The sequence below is a fragment of the Phyllobates terribilis genome, unplaced genomic scaffold (assembly GCF_046119375.1).
Source record: "Phyllobates terribilis strain yellow unplaced genomic scaffold, ASM4611937v1 Scaffold_2__4_contigs__length_985480577, whole genome shotgun sequence".
In the NCBI taxonomy this organism is placed as follows: domain Eukaryota; kingdom Metazoa; phylum Chordata; class Amphibia; order Anura; family Dendrobatidae; genus Phyllobates; species Phyllobates terribilis.
This window is the reverse complement of record NW_027362762.1, coordinates 725,002,480-725,024,277: the sequence shown is the minus strand read 5'-3', so window position 1 is coordinate 725,024,277 and position 21,798 is coordinate 725,002,480. Positions and strand designations below refer to the sequence as shown.

At 43.8% G+C, this 21,798-nt stretch overlaps 1 protein-coding gene across 1 annotated transcript in view; it reads left to right on the top strand.

Annotated features, from left to right (window-relative positions):
• The first annotated feature begins 7,419 nt into the window (after positions 1 to 7,419).
• CTTNBP2NL (CTTNBP2 N-terminal like) overlaps positions 7,420 to 21,798 on the top strand; it is a 79,958-nt gene continuing 65,579 nt past the window's right edge. Inside the window, exon 1 of the mRNA XM_073667187.1 lies at positions 7,420 to 7,666. The gene's annotated coding sequence lies outside the window, so the exon portion shown is untranslated. The remainder of the gene's footprint in view (positions 7,667 to 21,798) is intronic.

The window sequence follows — 21,798 nt, the reverse complement described above, 5'->3', positions numbered from 1 at the left end:
TATATTATTGGAGGAAGGAGAATGTATGGGCTCCTGTCAGGTATATATTATTGGAGGCAGGAGAATGTATGGCCTCATGTCAGGTATATATTATTGGAGGCAGGAGAATCTATGGGCTCCTGTCAGGTACATATTATTGGAGCCAGCAGAATGTATGGGCTCCTGTCAGGTATATATTATTGGAGGCAGGAGAATGTATGGGCTCCTGTCAGGTATATGTTATTGGAGGCAGCAGAATGTATGGGCTCCTGTTAGGCATATATTATTGGAGGCAGGAGAATGTATGGGCTCCTACCAGGTATATATTATTGGAGGCAGGAGAATGTATGGGCTCCTACCAGGTATATATTATTGGAGGCAGGAGAATGTATGGGCTCCTGTCAGGTATATATTATTGGAGGCAGCAGAATCTATGGGCTCCTGTCAGGTGTATATTATTGGAGGCAGGAGAATGTATGGGCTCCAGTCAGGTATATATTATTGGAGGCAGGAGAATGTATGGGCTCCTGTCAGGTATATATTATTGGAGACAGCAGAATGTATGGGCTCCTGTCAGGTATATATTATTGGAGGCAGGAGAATGTATGGGCTCCTACCAGGTATATATTATTGGAGGCAGCAGAATGTATGGGCTCCTGTCAGGTATATATTATTGGAGGCAGGAGAATCTATGGGCTCCTGTCAGGTATATATTATTGGAGCCAGCAGAATGTATGGGCTCCTGTCAGGTATATATTATTGGAGGCAGGAGAATGTATGGGCTCCTGTCAGGTATATGTTATTGGAGGCAGCAGAATGTATGGGCTCCTGTTAGGCATATATTATTGGAGGCAGGAGAATGTATGGGCTCCTACCAGGTATATATTATTGGAGGCAGGAGAATGTATGGGCTCCTACCAGGTATATATTATTGGAGGTAGGAGAATGTATGGGCTCCTGTCAGGTATATATTATTGGAGGCAGCAGAATCTATGGGCTCCTGTCAGGTGTATATTATTGGAGGCAGGAGAATGTATGGGCTCCAGTCAGGTATATATTATTGGAGGCAGGAGAATGTATGGGCTCCTGTCAGGTATATATTATTGGAGACAGCAGAATGTATGGGCTCCTGTCAGGTATATATTATTGGAGGCAGGAGAATGTATGGGCTCCTACCAGGTATATATTATTGGAGGCAGCAGAATGTATGGGCTCCTGTCAGGTATATATTATTGGAGGCAGGAGAATCTATGGGCTCCTGTCAGGTATATATTATTGGAGCCAGCAGAATGTATGGGCTCCTGTCAGGTATATATTATTGGAGGCAGGAGAATGTATGGGCTCCTGTCAGGTATATGTTATTGGAGGCAGCAGAATGTATGGGCTCCTGTTAGGCATATATTATTGGAGGCAGGAGAATGTATGGGCTCCTACCAGGTATATATTATTGGAGGCAGGAGAATGTATGGGCTCCTACCAGGTATATATTATTGGAGGCAGGAGAATGTATGGGCTCCTGTCAGGTATATATTATTGGAGGCAGCAGAATCTATGGGCTCCTGTCAGGTGTATATTATTGGAGGCAGGAGAATGTATGGGCTCCAGTCAGGTATATATTATTGGAGGCAGGAGAATGTATGGGCTCCTGTCAGGTATATATTATTGGAGGCAGCAGAATGTATGGGCTCCTGTCAGGTATATATTATTGGAGGCAGGAGAATGTATGGGCTCCTACCAGGTATATATCATTGGAGGCAGCAGAATCTATGGGCTCCTGTCAGGTATATATTATTGGAGGCAGCAGAATCTATGGGCTCCTGTCAGGTATATATTATTGGAGGCAGCAGAATCTATGGGCTCCTGTCAGGTGTATATTATTGGAGGCAGGAGAATGTATGGGCTCCAGTCAGGTATATATTATTGGAGGCAGGAGAATGTATGGGCTCCTGTCAGGTATATATTATTGGAGGCAGCAGAATGTATGGGCTCCTGTCAGGTATATATTATTGGAGGCAGGAGAATGTATGGGCTCCTACCAGGTATATATTATTGGAGGCAGCAGAATCTATGGGCTCCTGTCAGGTATATATTATTGGAGGCAGCAGAATCTATGGGCTCCTGTCAGGTATATATTATTGGAGGCAGCAGAATCTATGGGCTCCTGTCAGGTGTATATTATTGGAGGCAGGAGAATGTATGGGCTCCAGTCAGTTATATATTATTGGAGGCAGCAGAATGTATGGGCTCCTGTCAGGTATATATTATTGGAGGCAGGAGAATGTATGGGCTCCTACCAGGTATATATTATTGGAAGCAGCAGAATCTATGGGCTCCTGTCAGGTATATATTATTGGAGGCAGCAGAATCTATGGGCTCCTGTCAGGTATATATTATTGGAGGCAGCAGAATCTATGGGCTCCTGTCAGGTATATATTATTGGAGGCAGCAGAATCTATGGGCTCCTGTCAGGTATATATTATTGGAGGCAGCAGAATGTATGGGCTCCTGTCAGGTATATATTATTGGAGGCAGGAGAATCTATGGGCTCCTGTCAGGTATATATTATTGGAGGCAGGAGAATGTATGGGCTCCTGTCAGGTATATATTATTGGAGGCAGGAGAATGTATGGGCTCCTGTCAGGTATATATTATTGGAGGCAGGAGAATGTATGGGCTCCTGTCAGGTATATGTTATTGGAGGCAGCAGAATGTATGGGCTCCTGTTAGGTATATATTATTGGAGGCAGCAGAATCTAGGGGCTCCTGTCAGGTATATATTATTGGAGGCAGGAGAATGAATGGGCTCCTGTTAGGTATATATTATTGGAGGCAGGAGAATGTATGGGCTCCTGTTAGGTATATATTATTGGAGGCAGGAGAATCTATGGGCTCCTGTCAGGTATATATTATTGGAGGCAGGAGAATCTATGGGCTCCTGTCAGGTATATATTATTGGAGGCAACCAAAGACCAGAAAAATACCCAAATAACTGAAAGTAAATGTATAAATCGCACAGTGCAAAAATAATACATAATAAAGGGGATTTAGTTAACATAATTTTGATCAAAATAATGTGAAAGCCATCCCGCCACTTCACGGCAACCCTTATGGGACAGTCCTAACTCTAATATTAAAAACCTTACCATTTGTCAAGTGACATACATATGGACAAGGGCAGAGAGACTGGATCCCTAGTGTGAGCATAAGACCGGGGCAGAATGAGCGTCTCAGCCCAGACAAAGGGCGGCCACACCCTTTTATATGCACTAAAGCATACTGACTGCAAAGGAAAAACCTGAAGGTCTGAACTGAAACGTAAGTTGATGTGCATGCAAAATGTAAATGCATGTACACACAAGGCCATTAAACAGAGAGAAACCAAAGACCAGAAAAATACCCAAATAACTGAAAGTAAATATATATAATATATAAGTATATATAATTGGAGGCAGCAGAATGTATGGGCTCCTGTCAGGTATATATTTTGAGGCAGGAAAGTGTATGGGCTCCTGTCAGGTATATATTATTGGAGACAGGAGAATCTATGGGCTCCTGTCAGGTATATGTTATTGGAGGCAGCAGAATCTATGGGCTCCTGTCAGGTATATATTATTGGAGCCAGCAGAATGTATGGGCTCCTGTCAGGTATATATTATTGGAGGCAGCAGAATCTATGGACTTCTGTCAGGTATATATTATTGGAGACAGGAGAATGTATGGGCTCCTGTCAGGTATATATTATTGGAGGCAGCAGAATGTATGGGCTCCTGTCAGGTATATATTATTGGAGGCAGCAGAATCTATGGACTTCTGTCAGGTATATATTATTGGAGACAGGAGAATGTATGGGCTCCTGTCAGGTATATATTATTGGAGGCAGCAGAGTGTATGGGCTCCTGTCAGGTATATATTATTGGAGGCAGGAGAATGTATGGGCTCCTGTCAGGTATATATTATTGGAGGTAGGAGAATGTATGGGCTCCTGTCAGGTATATATTATTGGAGGCAGGAGAATGTATGGGCTCCTGTCAGGTATATATTATTGGAGCCAGCAGAATCTATGGGCTCCTGTCAGGTATATATTATTTGATAATCATGCCCATTGCCCAGCTCCCGCCATATGTTGATTGCCAGCCAGATAAAACAAGCCAGCTGGGGGCTGGGATTTGCAGCATGGTAAGGCCCAAGCGTTCTTGGCCCCCCATGCTGAAAATCGCAGCCCACAGCCACCCCTGAAAATGGCGCATTCATCATAGCACCATTTCCAGGTGCCTTACCCGGCTCTTCCAGCGGCCCTGGTGGTGAGTGGCAACCGGGGTAATAATAGGGTTAGTACCAGGTCAGCTTTGTATTATCAGCTGGCACTAAGCCCGAAATTCATGGTGTCACGCCAAATTAGACATAGCCACCATGAATTTCTAGTAAACAGGAAAAAAAGACAGACATTTTTTTTTTAATTAAAAATAAAACACATTTAGGGACTCCATCTTTAATAAAGAAAAATCCTCACTCCAACGTAATCCATAGGTCTTCTGTCTTCAGCTCTGCTACATCTTTGTTATCAGACAATTATGTCTGCTGACAGAGATGAGCAGGCACAGAATGACACTGGAGCACTGTTACTGTGTAGTGCGGCACTAGGTTTCTTTTTTTGTTATTTCATGCAGTGTAGAAATCTTGGGAAAAGTGTGGATTGTGCTCTGGAAGTGATCAGTTATAGCTAACCATGTTATTTTCTGCAGAGATAAGTCCTGTATAGAAGATGTGATATATCGGTCTGCAGATAAAGAACTTCACCTAGAGACATCACACACACTGACACTATATACAGAGCTCCTGTGTGTAATGTCACTGGTGATCACTGTATTACCTATACACACACACTGACACTATATACAGAGCTCCTGTGTGTAATGTCACTGGTGATCACTGTATTACCTATACACACACACTGACACTATATACAGAGCTCCTGTGTGTAATGTCACTGGTGATCACTGTATTACCTATACACACACACTGACACTATATACAGAGCTCCTGTGCATAATGTCACTGGTGATCACTGTATTACCTCTACACTGAAACTATATACACAGAGCTCCAGTGTATAATGTCACTGATAATCTCTACATTATCTGTACACTGACTCTATATACAGAGCTTTTTTACATTTTCATTATCAGTCACTATTTGGTGCCATTATGTGCCATGGTCATGGCGTGGCGGTATTTGTCCCTTGTATGTGGTATTATTCGGACAGTCACTATGTGGTGGTAATATGTGGTCTTCTCATGGTGTGGCAGTATATATACCTGGTACTTGGTAGTATTTGATCACTATGTGGTGGTATGTGTTCTGGTCATGGTGTGGCGGTATTTCTCTCTTCTATATGGTGTAATTAGTCTAGGTATAGTGGATTGTTGTCAGTCATTTGTTTTTTGGATATTAAGAATGGGAACATTCTTTATTTGCAATACATATTAAATACTTGGATGTTTAACCTCTCCCTGTGTTGTGACTACTACTCACGAGCAGAGATGCACGTCAGCTCAAGACGCAAAAAATAAGCCGTCACACAGCCCCAGATCCAAAAAAATGAGAACACTACGGTGCGCAGAACATGGCGCAAAAAGTGTGACTTTTTTTTCAAACTTGTGAATTTGTTTTCACCACTTAGATACCAGTAAAGGTATACGTTTGGTATCTACGAACTTGTACTGACCCGAGGCATCACACTGTCACGTCGGTTTTACCATATAGTGAACATGGTGCCTAAAAATCCAATAAACAAACGTGTAATTGCACTTTTTTTGCAATTTTACTGCACTTGGTATTTTTGTTGCCATTTCCCTGTACACTATATGGTAAAATAAATGATTGCATCTGAAAGTACAACTCGTCCCGCAAAAAAACTGTCTTTCCTGCTGCTACAGACTTTTATATGACTACAATTTACATTCTGCTGCTTACGCAAACATTTTTGCAGTTTACAAGACACTTCTTACTCTTGCTTGCACCCAGGTTTCATGTGAAAGAGTGTTCTCAAAGCTGAAAATTGTAAAAAATCGTCTGAGGTCTTCGATTGGACAGAAGCTTTTAGAGTCACTCCTTCTGTTGAACATTGAGTATGACAGTTCAAGGAAGTTAGACTATGATGACATTATTAATACCTATGCAATGTCATCTTCTGTTCTGAAAAAAAAACTTTTGTAATTTTGCTGCTGATTGACTGTTAGTGTGTGTTTATTTGTTGTTTTGGGCCTTTCACTAACAACTGAATGGTATTGTATTATAGAGGAGAGGAAAACATGCAATACAAACTTCCAAAATGCTTACAGAATTCTTTAAGTTTTCCCAGTGGGCCAAGTTTGGTGCTGCTACAATGATGCTGGCTGCTGGGATGCCAGATAGATGCAGGTTCAATTTGTGGCACTTATACTTTAAGAGAATGTACCTTGAAAGTATTTATTGTTATTGTTCTGTTTTGGCACTTTATCACAAACTGGTGTGAATAAGATAACAGTGTTCCTCTTTTGCCAGGAGTGTTTCTTTAGTTTGTTATTTATTCGTTATATTGGTTATTTATTGGTTAATAAAGTTGATTCATTTTGAAAGAGTTTGTGGACTTATGTTATTCCTATATACGGTAACTGCATGGTGCTGGTGGACCCCAAGATTGATTTTTTCCTGGTGGGCCCCAGGTACTCCAGTCCGGCGCTGCCCTTGAATGATAGGTCTCTCCCTTTACACACACAGATGTCAACTATGTAATGCAGCTAACATCTACTGCGGATGTATGGAAACAGACATCCTGAACCCCATCTAAACACAGAAACCCCAGCACAGCATGTACATTTGTCTCCCATCGAGCACATTCTGCATGTCATTAGTTGCCTATTACAAAGGGAGCTGCCAGCATCGGATCTTGATGATTTGTGTGCGGCAGAATATTCCTCTAGGGTGGAAGGAGCGCCACCACTTGTCATGGATGTGACGGGCGGGGGTCATCACTACGGGGGTCACCACTACCAGGCTTCCCACTATCTGAGCTGGGGGAAAATGACAAATGTGGCAAATGGTTTTGCGATTCTCTAAAGTTTTTTAACGCAGCGTGAAGAATTGAATGACTCGGCCATGCAGTAAATGTTATTGTTGGGTCTGAGGCGTAATCTGACATGTCACTGGATTTAAAATGAGTAAAGTGAAGTTTTATTCCCAAATCTCCTGTCATTTTGGGGTCTTATAACTTCGCTCTATAGTGGTAACACCGTATGGTGATAGTACATGTGTGACACCCGCACCCTGAGCGCATCAGTACATGGACACAGTACACACGGTGCGGAGGAGACGGAGCACAGGCTGATGGCCTCCTCGTCGCCCCACTGTGACCCCCATTATCACAGATGTACACCGGGTGATGAGGGGTGGGGACGCAGAAGTTGCAGTATTGTTTCCCTGCGCGGCGGCTCTTGCAGCCCCGGATGACAGAGCAGGGATGGATGGATGCGGCCTCTCCCAGTCCTGTGTGGGGAGCAGCGGACCAATCTGCTCTGGCGGCTGACTGCAGCCAATCGTGGCGCGGTTTACATGGAGCGCGGCCGGGGCTCAGCCTGGTCCTGATTGTAGAGAGCTGGGAGGAAACCTGAGCGGAGGTTGTGCGTCCTGCTCTGCAACAAAGGGACGAGTGAGTACAGCCCGGGCCGGGGGCGACGTGGGGTCCGCTCAGGGGGCGGCCGGGATGCTGTGCTCCTGGGTAGCAGCGGCCGAGCTGGGGGCTGCCTCAGATTACACCGGAGCTGTATACCCTGTGTGCGGGGCTGGTATATACTGATACTGGAGCTGTATACCCTGTGTGCGGGGCTGGTATATACTGATACTGGAGCTTTATACCCTGTGTGCGGGGCTGGTATATACTAATACTGGAGCTGTATACCCTGTGTGCGGGGCTGGTATATACTAATACTGGAGCTGTATACCCTGTGTGCTGGGACTGGTATATACTGGAGCTGTATACCCTGTGTGCGGGGCTGGTATATACTAATACTGGAGCTGTATACCCTGTGTGCGGGGCTGGTATATACTAATACTGGAGCTGTATACCCTGTGTGCGGGGCTGGTATATACTAATACTGGAGCTGTATACCCTGTGTGCTGGGACTGGTATATACTGGAGCTGTATACCCTGTGTGCGGGGCTGGTATATACTAATACTGGAGCTGTATACCCTGTGTGCGGGGCTGGTATATACTAATACTGGAGCTGTATACCCTGTGTGCGGGGCTGGTATATACTAATACTGGAGCTGTATACCCTGTGTGCTGGGACTGGTATATACTAATACTAGAGCTGTATACCCTGTGTGCTGGGACTGGTATATACTAATACTGTAGCTGTATACCCTGTGTGCTGGGACTGGTATATACTAATACTGGAGCTGTATACCCTGTGTGCTGGGACTGGTATATACTAATACTGGAGCTGTATACCCTGTGTGCTGGGACTGGTATATACTAATACTGGAGCTGTATACCCTGTGTGCTGGGACTGGTATATACTGATACTGGAGCTGTATACCCTGTGTGCTGGGACTGGTATATACTGATACTGGAGCTGTATACCCTGTGTGCGGGGGCTGGTATATACTAATACTGGAGCTGTATACCCTGTGTGCGGGGACTGGTATATACTGGAGCTGTATACTCTGTGTGCGTGGACTGGTATATACTAATACTGGAGCTGTATACCCTGTGTGCGGGGACTGGTATATACTAATACTGGAGCTGTATACCCTGTGTGCTGGGACTGGTATATACTAATACTGGAGCTGTATACCCTGTGTGCTGGGACTGGTATATACTAATACTGGAGCTGTATACCCTGTGTGCTGGGACTGGTATATACTAATACTGGAGCTGTATACCCTGTGTGCTGGGACTGGTATATACTAATACTGGAGCTGTATACCCTGTGTGCTGGGACTGGTATATACTAATACTGGAGCTGTATACCCTGTGTGCTGGGACTGGTATATACTAATACTGGAGCTGTATACCCTGTGTGCTGGGACTGGTATATACTAATACTGGAGCTGTATACCCTGTGTGCTGGGACTGGTATATACTAATACTGTAGCTGTATACCCTGTGTGCTGGGACTGGTATATACTAATACTGTAGCTGTATACCCTGTGTGCTGGGACTGGTATATACTAATACTGTAGCTGTATACCCTGTGTGCGGGGACTGGTATATACTGATACTGGAGCTGTATACCTTGTGTGCGGGGACTGGTATATACTGGAGCTGTATACCCTGTGTGCGGGGACTGGTATATACTGGAGCTGTATACCCTGTGTGCAGGGACTGGTATATACTGGAGCTGTATACCCTGTGTGCAGGGACTGGTATATACTGGAGCTGTATACCCTGTGTGCAGGGGCTGGTATATACTGTTACTGGAGCTGTATACCCTGTGTGCGGGGACTGATATATACTAATACTGGAGCTGTATACCCTGTGTGCGGGGACTGATATATACTAATACTGGAGCTGTATACCCTGTGTGCGGGGACTGATATATACTAATACTGGAGCTGTATACCCTGTGTGCGGGGACTGATATATACTAATACTGGAGCTGTATACCCTGTGTGCGGGGACTGATATATACTAATACTGGAGCTGTATACCCTGTGTGCGGGGACTGATATATACTAATACTGGAGCTGTATACCCTGTGTGCGGGGACTGATATATACTAATACTGGAGCTGTATACCCTGTGTGCGGGGACTGTTATATACTAATACTGGAGCTGTATACCCTGTGTGCGGGGGCTGGTATATACTGATACTGGAGCTGTATACCCTGTGTGTGGGGACTGGTATATACTGATACTGGAGCTATATACCCTGTGTGTGGGGACTGGTATATACGGATACTGGAGCTGTATACCCTGTGTGTGGGGACTGGTATATACGGATACTGGAGCTGTATACCCTGTGTGCGGGGCTGGTATATACGGATACTGGAGCTGTATACCCTGTGTGCGGGGCTGGTATATACGGATACTGGAGCTGTATACCCTGTGTGCGGGGCTGGTATATACTGATACTGGAGCTGTATACCCTGTGTGCGGGGCTGGTATATACTGATACTGGAGCTGTATACCCTGTGTGCGGGGCTGGTATATACTGATACTGGAGCTGTATACCCTGTGTGTGGGGACTGGTATATACTGGAGCTGTATACCCTGTGTGCGGGGGCTGGTATATACTGATACTGGAGCTGTATACCCTGTGTGCGGGGGCTGGTATATACTGATACTGGAGCTGTATACCCTGTGTGCGGGGCTGGTATATACTGATACTGGAGCTGTATACCCTGTGTGCGGGGCTGGTATATACTGATACTGGAGCTGTATACCCTGTGTGCGGGGACTGGTATATACTAATACTGGAGCTGTATACCCTGTGTGCGGGGCTGGTATATACGAATACTGGAGTTGTATACCCTGTGTGCAGGGCTGGTATATACGGATACTGGAGCTGTATACCCTGTGTGCGGGGCTGGTATATACGAATACTGGAGTTGTATACCCTGTGTGCGGGGCTGGTATATACGGATACTGGAGCTGTATACCCTGTGTGCGGGGCTGGTATATACGGATACTGGAGCTGTATACCCTGTGTGCGGGGCTGGTATATACTGATACTAGAGCTGTATACCCTGTGTGCGGGGCTGGTATATACGGATACTGGAGCTGTATACCCTGTGTGCGGGGCTGGTATATACTAATACTGGAGCTGTATACCCTGTGTGCGGGGCTGGTATATACTAATACTGGAGCTGTATACCCTGTGTGCGGGGCTGGTATATACTAATACTGGAGCTGTATACCCTGTGTGCGGGGCTGGTATATACTAATACTGGAGCTGTATACCCTGTGTGCGGGGCTGGTATATACTAATACTGGAGCTGTATACCCTGTGTGTGGGGACTGGTATATACTAATACTGGAGCTGTATACCCTGTGTGTGGGGACTGGTATATACTGATACTGGAGCTGTATACCCTGTGTGCGGGGCTGGTATATACTAATACTGGAGCTGTATACCCTGTGTGCGGGGCTGGTATATACTAATACTGGAGCTGTATACCCTGTATGCGGGGCTGGTATATACTAATACTGGAGCTGTATACCCTGTGTGCGGGGACTGGTATATACTAATACTGGAGCTGTATACCCTGTGAGCAGGGACTGATATATAGTGTGTGCCAGGACATATACTAATACTGGAGCTATAATACCCTCTACCTTTTGAAGCTCATCAAGAGAATGCCAAGAGTGTGCAAAGCAGTCATCAAAGCAAAAGGTGGCTACTTTGAAGAACCTAGAATATAAGACATATTTTCAGTTGTTTCACACTTTTTTTGTTAAGTATATAATTCCACATGTGTTAATTCATAGTTTTGATGCCTTCAGTGTGAATGTACAATTTTCATAGTCATGAAAATACAGAAAAATCTTTAAATGAGAAGGTGTGTCCAAACTTTTGGTCTGTACTGTATACCCTTTGTGCGGGGACTGGTATATAGTGATACTGGAGCTGTATACCCTTTGTGCGGGGACTGGTATATAGTGATACTGGAGCTGTATACCCTGTGTGCGAGGACTGGTACATAGTGTGTGCTATGGTATATACGAATACTACTGATTCTGAACCTGGATGGATATGTTCATGTATAATATATATTGTTCTTGATACTCTTGAAACTTTAGACTATAAAACAATGGGACACTAGTAATTCGGTGTGAAGCCCCTAATGTATCATCCCCAAGTAAGAAAAACTAAAGGATAGAAGGGTTATCTGGTCACAGCGTAATGATGACCTTCCATGTGTAGCTGCCACTGCCAGATACTGCAGAACTGCTCCTATGCTAATGAATAGGTCATCAGTATGCAGGCAAATAAGGGTGAACTAATATAGATAAAGCAAATCCTTATGTAAGCGAGGAAGCCACTGATGGTTGGCATTGTCTGTCAGTTAGGCTATGAGCCCACGATGCAGAAATGCTCCGGGTTTTTCCTGAGCATTTCTGCATATCCCTGGCAGAAAAAACGCATGCGGGTTGCACATGTGGATTGTACATGCGTTTTCCTGCCAGGGACAAGCGGATGTGACGCGTTCTTCACATGCATTTCCGCATGCGGGTTGATAAGCGCTTTCCAAGCGATTTTAGCATCACTTGGAAAATGCTTAACAACTTGGTCACACTATATAAATCCATGCAAATGGCATGGATTTATATAGTGACCGAAAGAATGGTAAAAAATAAATATTATACTTACCCTCTGATGGCCCCCGTTATCCTTGTCTTGGCTTACTGGCAGCTCGCGGTAGACTAAAGGACCTGCGCTGACGTCGGCGGTCGCGTGACCCGTCACATGACTAAATGACATCACCGCAGGTCCTTTTGTAATTGCCGTGGAATCGCTTAAAAAACGCATAGTGGGCACACAGCCTTGGTGTAGGATATGTATACCTACTGGATGGTCAGCCAGTGCATGATCAGTAACAGCCCGCCATACACAGATCTTAATTCATTCTCCCACCTGTACACACACAGTGAATTTTTGGGTGGCCAATATATGTGGTTTACAATGTGGGTGGAAAACAGTGCGAGAACATGTAAACTTCATGCAGATGTTGCCCTTGGACCGGCTCCGTTCAGGTTAGTACTCAGGACTGCTACAGTGGTTACTGGCATTTCAACCAGGGCTGTGGAGTCGGAGTCAGTGTCCATTTTGATGGTGTCGGTATAAAATGGCCCGACTCCAACTCCTAAAATATCTAATAAATTGGGTGCAGTAGTTCAATGCAGTTTATGGGCAATATTTTTTCATAAGAATTTGGGAAAGTTATGCAATGTCCTATAAATGTCTGTCCTATTCCTGATCTAAGGGTGTAGACTTTTAGCTGAGATTAATCTGTGCTACAGTAAATGTATCACTTAAACATGAGCTATGTATGAGGGAGTCGGTGTTGTGGAAATTGAGGAGTCAGAGGTTTTTCTTACCGACTTTACAGCCCTGATTTCAACAAACTTTTAATTAAATCAGTAATACAAGCGATTGGACTCTCATTCTCTTTGACAAATTGCTCACTGAGGCATCAGGTTACAGCTCCTATTAAAGGGAACCTGTTTTATCCCTAAATGCTATTAACCTGCAGAAATAGGGTAAATCTCCAGGTTAATGGTGTTCCAATGTTGTCTGGCTGCCTTACTAACAGCGTGGCTACTGGGAGGAAATGAATGTTATTCCTCCGGGCAGCCTCAGGCTTTCAGTTATAGGGGTGTGGCCGGCACAGCTTCAGGCTCCACCCAGTACACAGTGAGTGGCAGCTGTAAACAAGCATGGCACTTTGACAGTTTGCTGTGCACACATGCGTTGCAGAGTGATCTGTCAATCACAGTGCCATGGTGTGCTCATAATGCTGTGCGCGTTGACTGTGACTACTCCAAGCAAACCTCAGATTTAAAGCCGGTGGCTCCCTGGAGGTAAAAAGTTCTTTCTCCAGTAATCACGCTTTCAGTAAGGCGGCCTGATAGCATCGGAACTCAATTAACCCCATGTCTGCCAATTAATAGCATTTGGGGACATGACGGGTCCCATTTAAAGTATAGGGAGAGGAGGTACCGTGGCCTCATTGGGGCGTCTGTGTTTTATGTAAATGGCTCTGTTTTTCATTGATAGAACATGTACCCCTTGTATACTATGGTGCTGTGCACTCATCTGTGTGCTTTGCGGATGGACTGTCTATTACTTTTCAATGGGTAGAAGAAGCTTGGAAACTTTTCTTTTTGCATAGTATATGACAGATGGATTTGAGGGAATATTTCCATTCAGTACTAAATGTCTTACATGGCACTCGTAGTTACATGGCACTTGTGCCCGCCAGTCCTTCTGCTTACGGTTATTTGTGTGTCCAGCAGTGGCCTGGGTTCCTGCCCTGTACCTAACATTTTCCAGACATTCAGTAAATCAGAATAAAACAGTACTATTAATAATCCAGAATAATATTTTCCAGTGTTTTGTCTCCTCTGCCTCCTACACAGCTTTTATTTTTTTTCTCTTATGGTTTCTCTGGGTCCATAGGATTCAGTTAGTTTTTCACACGACCTTGGGTTTTTTCTTTGTAAAATGAATTCATTCACTTTTATTTCTTATGTGCTGAAACCAGACTCCAAGTGACTGCTGACCTTTCCTGGGTTTTGCGCAGTGATCACGTAATCACCAGGGTACGGTCAGAATATGCCGCCCCCAGGCTATGTGGTAATGACCTGACCCCTGCAGCCTGTACGGTGGAGGCAGCGCTGTGTGGAGTACTGTGGCTCCCTCCGAATTTGGTTCTGCTGATCATTTAGATCAAAATGGTGCTATGAGAAAAAAATACCAAAATTGCCCTGGAACCTCAATTTTCATGATTGTTGGGCTTCCATGTAATCAGTCCCCATGACAAAAAGTGGTTGCATGTCTTAAAGGGGTTTACCACTGCTTACATATTTATACCATATGCGGCCCCCACTTCGATCAGCTGTTTGCAGCGCTGCTGTCAGCCAGCTATAAGCGTAACAGCACAGCCCTGTACACTATGTAGTGGTGGTTGTTAAATATTGCAGTTTACCTCCTATTAACCTTATTGTAGTTGAGCTGCCGCTCTTGAGAATGGCCACTACACTATATATGCGGATATATGCACGGAATGGCCACTGGACTCACGATCTGGCACTATGATTGACAGCTTACATTCGTGTGGTTTTCCAATCATTGGACCGCCACCGATTCTGAGAACAGGGGCCACTAGTGAACGGGGCAATGGCCGATTATGGGTATCTGCTCCATTCATTCCTAATGGGATTGTTGAATACCAGTTAAATGTTTCGCTGGACCATCTCTACGCTCCCATTGATAATGAATGGAGTTGAGGGATTTGTGATTTACCACTGCTCCATTCACAGGGGACTCTTGGAGCCCCAATTCTCCAGATAAGTGGGTATACCAGTGGTCAGACCCCCAGCAATCGGGAAGCTGCCCCCTATCCTGTGGAGGTGTGAGCATGGCATACATGTCTCATGTATAGTGTGGATTGGAGATCTGTGACCTCTCGAATGTCTCCGCCATATTCTGAGGTCTTCTTCCACGGTAGGTGTTTCCACTTGTAATGCACATTAGAAGAGCTTTCATTGCGGAGCTCCTCCTGTGAAACCTGTGCTTTTTCTTTCTATCCGCGGGAATGTTCTCTTCTGAGTCATACTCTATTTCTAGCGAGCCATACTGATGTACCTGAGAGTGACTGACAGAAAACACTGCGTTCTGGCTCTGTTCTCACCAGATGAATATTTCCAGCACACTGTGCCTACCATCTGGCCGCCTGCCAGTGAGGGGAAAACGCATCACTCACACATGGCCGCAGCGTACACCTGCACCTCTTATGTACCAGCTCTGATCACATAGGTTGTGCTCAGTCACCTAATGTGTAGAAGTGACGTCTGACCCTCTGTGCTTCCTTCGCTGTGTAAGATTGATGATCTTAAAGGCGGTGTCTGAAGTTCTTATTTAAATTGCAAAGTGCTTGTTATAGATCCTCTCTGCACTCGAGAACAGTTGGATTTTTAATTCTATAGTGTACAGCTTGTTGCCTAGGTTACCAGCCACCCCGCAGTCGGAGTGGCCGGTAACCTAGGTAAATAGCATGCTATTACTATGCTTTACATTTGCTCTTTAGCTGTCTGGAATTATCATTTTCCCTGCGTTTCTCCCATGCTAGTTTGGAGCAGCAGAGCGGCCATGCTGCTAGTCCAAACTGTCAGACTTCAGGAGGGCACCGACCCCGGCTAAGGAAGAAGCCATGCGCTCCTGAAGAAAAGACATTGAAACAACCCTTTTAAAAATAATCCAATATGGGGTAATATATCCGTAGGTAATGCTTGCCTGCTATTTTTCTGCATTGCTGTCTTCACTATAATCAATGACTACAGCATGGCTACATTAAATGTTGGGGTCAGAAGTAGTCCTAGTAACCACAGTATTTATTGTTTATTTCCCATACTTAACACTGCAGTTCTTGTTAGTTTTAAGTTCCCCTTTTCGCTGCACAAGAAAAGCACACCGTCTTACAGCTCCAGCAAAGTGGATGGGATTCATAGGAATCTCATGCCCACTGTGCTTCTTTTAAACTCTGCATAAACTCACCTGTGGTACATGTTTGAAATCCGCTATGTATCACTCTCCTGCGACACGCTGTGCGGCTTTTCACCGTAGAATTACAGTAGATGCGGAAAATACACTGGTTAAAAAAAATAAATACCACCCAAAGAAAAAATAGGTTCATATAGTCTCTAAAAATTCATAAACTTTATTGAAAAGTAATAGTTAAAAATATATGTTCAACCGAGATGCAATGGAGGACTACATGATACATCAACATAATTATGTCTTACAATGCTATATAGCTTAAAGAGAGATTTATACCTCACCCAAGTGTCTGCACTTTTCCTGACTATCTAATAGGTATCTGCATAGTGCAAAATAAGTGCTGCCTTATTTGAGCTGATGGTACTTATTACTTTAACCACTTAACCCTCGAGGGTGGTTTGCACGTTAATGACCGGGCCAATTTTTACAATTCTGACCAGTCACTTTATGAGGTAATTACTCTGAAATGCTTCAACGGATCCCCCTGATTCTGAGATTGTTTTTCGTGACATATTGTACTTTATGATTTTCGACTTCGATTGCAGCACTGCGGGGGTTAATGTGCTGGGAGCGGTGCGGTACCGCTCCCTGCACATAGTACCGGGTGTCAGCTGTGACAATCAGCTGACACCCGGCGGCGATCGCGCCCTCACAGCCTGTGTGTGTGATCGCGATGACGTACTAATACGGGTCTGGCTCTTAAGTCCCAGGGCACAGATGTGTATTAGTACGTCTAATGTTGTTAAGGGGTTAAATGATAGACAATAAAAATAAAATAACTTACATATTTTTGCAGACTAAAGTGGTGAGTGATCCTGGTGCCTCAATGCACGTTTCACCCTTTGCTTCCTCAGGGGGCATATCCCCTGATGAAGCAAAGGGTGAAACATATATGTTTAACTATTAACTTTCAATAAAATTTATATTGCATACATCACCGCCGTTCCCGACTCCGACACCGGCGAATCCTCGCAGTGCACAGTGCCTGCGCTGGGGGATTCCTAAATCTGTAGTCACACAGAGTGACTGCAGACTTACCAATTTAGACTGGACAACCTCTTTAAAGGAACGGGGGTAGGCAGAAATTGTTGTCTTAAACTCTGATGACATATAGCTGTGTTGAGACAGCGCAATTGTAAGCAAAATGTACCTATGATATTTGCAGAGCAGAGAGTAATGTATAGAAAAAAGAGATGCCAATTATACAAACTCAAAGGGGTTGGACAATCATTTAAATGGTTAACAATAGTACAAAATAACCTACTGAATAAGGCCTCATTCAGACGTCTGTGATTTTTCACGTAGTGTTTGCTCATTGTCAGGTTTTACCATCAGTGATATTCACATATGGAAAAATAAATATATAAATGACCGTGCTTCTCCTATCCACTACAATGTTAATACTCATCATGGACAGCCTTCGGATTGTACACTGATGCCATCCATGTGCTGTATGTGAGTTTCATTCACCTATAGACCTGTTTGACCTGTAAATCGGACATGTCTCTGTGATTGTTTTTGTACACAGACGGTCTGCAAAAAGTACAGACCTGTGAACCGCACCATGGATTTTAATAGGTACATATTCAATGTGTGAAATGAGGCCTAATACTCGCTATACCTTGGCTCCCAAGATCCCTGCCAGTCGGTGTCCTGGATTCCAGTGATGGTGCTTCATGGGCATGTGGCCGCTGCAGCAGTGACCTTAGTGGAGTCTGCTGCAGTGATTGGCTGCAGTGTTCACATGTCTGTGTTGAGACAAAATGACTGGAGGCCAGGATGCGAAGAACCTGCTAAGTGGTGGAGGATTGGTAAGGCGTGTATGATTCAGTCTGACATTCCATACCTTTCTAACTGTTTGGGGGGATTTAAAGAGGTTGTTCAAGATTAGAATAACTTGCTTGCTGCATGAAATTAAGTGCTACACCTATCCACAGATTCACTTACAGTGCAGCCGTCGTTTTTATCTTTTATTGCGTAATTCACATGAAAATAAGATATTAATATATTACAAAGTTTCTTATCAGAGAAATGTGCTTTTTTTACTGGAAGAAACCTACCATTTTTTTAAATGGCTTCTTATTATAACCCCCATTAGTTGGATTATAAAGGAACGATTTGGCTATGTGCCCACGGTCAGGAATAGCAGCATTTTGGACGCAGCTCACTTGCACAGTGGATGGATTTATAGAAATCCCATGCCCACTGTGCTTCTATGTAACGCTGTGTATCCTCACTCACGGTGCCGGTTTACAAGCCCCAGCATGGTAATTATCTGCAGCCGAGACGCTAATATCCACTGCGTAGTTTCACCCATAGCCATTCATTAGATAGTTCACTGAACACATGCCGATTTAACTGCGTGATTAGAACGCAGCGAAAATACGTTGCTTCCAAAACGCTGCTATTCCTGATCGTGGGCACATAGCCTTTTTATCTCGTTCCTGCGTTGTTACAAGTTGATGGTATTGAACACAAGTGCAGGAAGTGTTGTCATGGGTATACAGGCAGAGTTGCTTCTTTTACAGTAAGAACATCAACCTCCACACAATATTGGGATATCCAAATTGCTTTTTCCATCTTAATACAGATCGTTTTGCAGTTCTACTGTATTCTTCTCATGCATTTAGACATATTGATTGCTGGCCCGAGGGGCGAAACGGCACATGTTTCGCCTAATTACAGGATAATCCTATATGATGGCTAATTCTGTTCGGAGTCATTTCCTAGAAGCTTTTAATGTCCCTTTTTCGTACTCTGCCCTGGATTTTGGTTCCTGTAGGCAAATGTTTGTCTAGAACGATCTATCTAATGGGTTCCCCGCCAACTGTTGGGGTAAATGGGCGCCTTAACTGTATGGCACTGAAGAATATATTTGAAGCCATATAAACAGTGACTATATGAAGGGAGCAGATATAGTTATACAATCTAGTATTTATTACAGAGCTGGACCAGTCTCAAGAGCCGGGTATCTTTCTGTTGGTGTGTTATTTTTAAGCCATTAAACAATTTAGGTTGGCTCCTGGAGTGATCGGACTGGTTCCTAAAGAACACAGCAACTTGTTGTATCATATTCATTAATGTATGTTGCAAATGTTCCTTTCTCCCTGATGAAAAATAGGCAACATTTTGCATGTATTTGTTGTTTTGGAGCAGGACAACAGCGATTTTATTTACTATCGATCTTGGTGAGAAAGTAAAGGGTTCTCCAGGATTTAATATCTTATTGTGTTTGGGCCAAGGAAAAAAACAAACCCCAAAAAACCTGTATTTGCCTCTTAGGCCACTCTTCTGCACTGGCTTCTGTGTCTCCGCCAGTCTCCTGACATAAGCAATGTCATATGACGGCTGCTGCCAATCTGGGGCTACTGCATTCACATTCCACCAGGACGGTAAAGTCACTGCCATCACGTGACATTGTTTATGCCAGGAGACCCGCGGGAGACACAAGCTGTTCTTTATTTTTAATTATCCATCCTTGGCCCATACACAATTAGCAGACGTTTTCATTTATATAGTTATAAAGAATTAATTACTTTCAACCAGCTATCTCTGTTAATATTACAGATCAGCTTTCAGATTGACAGGATACTCACAATTTAAGCAGCATTTCACAAGGTGGGAACAGGAATGATCTTTTATTGCAATGTCCCGCTATCACTATCGCAGCGTGACCCTACAAACAATCAGGACTCTGTAGACCTTTCTTTACTATTCAAAGATGTGTAAAATTGTACCTTCTTTCTCCCCTCCCAATTTTGTCTGGAGAAAGTATAGGGACTTTAACCTTCTCTAATTTCACATGAGAAAAATTGTGTCATTTTACAAGCTTTATTCTGGCCTGTAAAATGGACCAAACTGGTGTATGTTACAGTTGTTTCCCCGCTGACTAGCCTTTAGGCTATAATTCGTCCTATGCACTCTGTTGTGACCACAAACAGCACCCAGCCCATATAGCTTTTTTGGTTAACGTAACCTAAGGCGCCCCATACATAATGGCTAGCTGTTGGCTGAATGATGGTTTTGCTGATTGTTCAGTCGACAGCTATCTTTTCCAATTTTTCCATACACGAGCACTCTGCTGGGATCTCCCGTGATTTCTGAGAGAACAAAAAGATCAGAAATCGCACATGCCAGATTGTTATCTCCAGATACACTAGATTGTTGGCTGAGCCTGTTGATGTACTCGCTTCCCTTTTTTTGCTGCCTCCTGGGACTCTTTAAGAGCTTCCCCATGATTCCATTAAGAATCTCCAGTATTCTGTGATACTTGCTCTTTGGTTTCTCATAACTCAATGCTAGTCCTAATGTAGCCATTGTCCTTACAAAGGATGGCTTCTGCAGCCAATTTCCAGGCAATTATGGATATTTGATTGAATCCTTATGGCACACAGCTATATTTAGTCATGAATGGAGCTTCGCCTTGTTTATTTTCCTTGAATTCCTCTCTGACCCAGAATCATAGGGCTGAAGTTTCCATTATGTGTACGGAGAATGAATAGGACATCTCATCACCAGAGAGCTGTTACATAGCTTCCCGGTTTATTACAAATGACATGATGCAAGTGTGAAAAATTCAAAATGTAGACTATGGACAATAACTGTGTATGGTTCTCATGTGTGCGTTGTACTTATATCCAATTATAATAATAATCTTTTTATTTATATAGCGCCAACATATTCCGCAGCACTTCAAAATTCTGACAGTTTACAGAAATTATCAGCACTGTCCCCATTGGGGCTCACAATCTAGATTCCCTATCTGTATGTTTTTGGAGTGTGGGAAGAAACCGGAGAACCCTGAGGAAACCTACACAAGCACGGGAGGAACATACAAACTCCTTGTAGATGTTGTCCTTGGTGGAATTTGAACCCAGGACCCCAGCGCTGCTAACTACTGAGCCACCGTGCTTTACGCTGCCAATGACTTTGTGATGCTATATAGAAACTTGAAGCAGACATCGGAGTAAAAGCATAACTCTTGTAATATAGGTTCATGGTTTGTTCTGTCCAACGCGTCAAGTAAAGTTTGGGATATCAAGATTTTTTTGCTTTCAGTGAATGAAAACACAAGTTTAAGTTCAGAGACTACAAACTCCTGTATGGCTAGTCCTGCCATCAGCTGAAACATAGGATAAGTTTGTATATGTCTAGGAAGTCCTCTGTAAGTTAAAGGGATTATCCACTGCTGGACAAGGCTGTGCAGTCGGTAAGCCAAACCTCTGACTCCTCAATTTCCCTGACTCCACAGCACTGCCTCTCTACTGAGCGTGTACATAAAGTGCAGCACAGATTCATCTCAACTAAAAGCCGAGATCCTTAGATCAGGAGCAGAACAGACATTTATAGGACATTTCATAACTTTCCCAAATTCTTATGAAAACATTTATATCACATGCTGCATTGTACTACTGTACCCAATTTATTATATAACCCCTGCTTAATCACCTCAGGGCCCATAGAAAATAAAAACACTATATACTCTCCTCCCACAGTGGAGCCATTCCAGTGAGGTCAATGCTGCTATTTCTAGTAGGTCATGTCATCACATTATAT